The sequence below is a fragment of the Lepidochelys kempii genome, chromosome 3, assembly GCF_965140265.1.
Source record: "Lepidochelys kempii isolate rLepKem1 chromosome 3, rLepKem1.hap2, whole genome shotgun sequence".
Classification (NCBI taxonomy): Eukaryota; Metazoa; Chordata; order Testudines; family Cheloniidae; genus Lepidochelys; species Lepidochelys kempii.
In genome coordinates, this window is record NC_133258.1 from 157,752,779 (window position 1) to 157,755,195 (window position 2,417).

The window sequence follows — 2,417 nt, forward strand, 5'->3', positions numbered from 1 at the left end:
GCTGAGCTGTTATTCAGTAAATATTTCCGGGCTCCCAATGAGCGGAAAACTGTTTGAGGATGCTGCGGAAACTCTGTTTCCTCTCCCCTCTTAGCCAGTTTGCCTCCATTTCCTCTCTTCTCTCTTGCTTAACTCTTGGCCTGCAGTGAATTCGTCAGGCTACAGTGTAGCTTCGTTACCCTTTATTACAGTTATTGTTTATGCTGTGGTAGCACCTGGAGGCCTCAACTGCATCAGAGTCCCGCTGTGTTGGGCTTTATACAAACATACAACAAATGACAGCCCCTGTCATGGCCCAGATCATGAATGTCCAGTGACTTTCTCATTGGTGCTGCAAGACGGCAAGAGACTTCTGTGGCCCGTCCCAGGTTGCGCATAGTGGAAAAGCCATTCATTTTAGTGACCAGATAATATTTGAGTCCGTGGGTCTCATCTGCATCTTGCCTAATGCAAAATGATCATGCTGTAAGTTACCAGTGATTATAAGACATATTTAAGAGCCACCATGTGGCTTTTCACAGAAGACACAGGTCCCCAAGGAACATAGGACTTCAGTTTTACTGTTTGAAAATAAAATGGATGGAAAGTTTTACTATTTGCAGGTGGTTAGTACAGTAATCTAATTCTCATGCTGCAGACATACAGTTAAAGGAGCGTGCCTTATTTGACATCAATATTGTAATCATGGTAATATGTCTCGTATGCCTGATTTTAATGAGAGATTAAAGATCTGGATCAGGTAGGAATAAGAACCAAGATTTAGGGCCATTCATTGTGAAGCACTTGAAGAATGTGTGAATTGAAGCTACTGCTAGAGCGGAAGACAGCCCCCAGTAATGCTATACAAAATCTTAAGGTAGGATGTGAAGAAGATTCTTATATCTAGCAAACTGGAAGGAAACGTAAGGAAGCAGAATGTAATTGCCTGAAGTAGAATTAAACCAGGACACCAGGGTCAAAACCCTTTCTCAGACAAAACTGAGCCTCAGTTTTTGATACCATCTGAAAGATAAGAGCCTCATTATAGCCTAAACCCAGGCTGGTGAATGTCTCAGTACTAAGAGAGATGAGTACCACCCACTAAATGACCAACGGTCCTTTCTGCAGCACAAGGAGTTCATTGGAGGTCTCAGATTTAAGTTCTGATCCTGCTTTACCCTGTGAGATGTTAAGATCACAGCATGAGGAAGTATGGTTTATGCCAACTGTCCCTCCTGAAGGACAATTTTATTCTCTAGGGGGGAAAAGTATCTCCCCACCTCCCGTTCTGTCCCTCCAAACAATTCCTAAAGTGCAGTGCATTTCAATGCAGGCTAAAGGCCTGGCCCTAATTCCTCTTTATTGTCTATATTAATTAATTTCAAATAGCGTACTGGCAGCTGTGAGGCTGCAGATCAAGTGCACTGCCAAGATACTGTCGGTTTCTGTCAACGTTAAGGCTCTTCCTGGGGTTCCCTTTGTTGTGGATTGAAAATTCAATTACAAAGAAAACAAACAATACTGGAAAACCCAGTAGTTCAGAAAGCTGAAAGTTTCTGCCTCTGGACATATGCACTGCTGCATCGGGCAGGTGCCCGGATGCCTATCTCACACCTAATCCCAGATTCATGGTTTGGTGCCATAGGCCAGTGGTTCTCAACCAGGGGCACACATACTCCGGGGGGGACGGGGGGAGTACATCAACTCATCTAGGTATTGCCTAGTTTTACAGCAGGCTACATAAAAAGCACTAGCGAAGTCAGTACAAACTAAAATTTCATACAGACAAATGACTTGTTTATACTGCTCTATATACTATACACTGAAATGTAAGCACGATATTTATATTCCATGGTAAAAGTGAGAAAGGAAGCAATGTTTCAGTAACAGTGCGCTGTGACACATTTTGTATTTTTATGTCTGATTTTATAAGCAAGTAGTTTTCAAGTGAGGAGAAACTTGGGGGTACACAAGACAAATCAGACTCCTGAAAGGGGCACAAATAGGGTCTGGAAAGGTTCAGAGCTACTTCCATAGGCCCAGCTTCACAAAGGAATTTAGGCACCTATGCACAAGATTTAGTTGCCTAAGCCCTAGATTTAGGCACTATTGTGATCCCTCGCTCAGCTGCCCCAAGCTCACTTGGTGCCTAAATCTTTACTGTAAAAGTTTCCTAAGTGCTTAAAGTTTCTGCCTCTGGGCATGTGCGCTGCTGCATCGGGCAGGTGCCCGGATGCCTATCTCACACCTAAGCCCAGCATGATCCTCAAATCAGGTGCAGATAGGCATTCCCCTATTTGTCTCACTGCAGGGCACGATCTGGTAGGTGTGCTCAGAGCATACCTAATGGCTGATGGGCGGGGTGGAGGCGATGGCAGCCTCCCTTCTAGCCTTTAGCCTAGTGGTTACCATAGGGCTTCTTAGCAGCGCTGGCCATA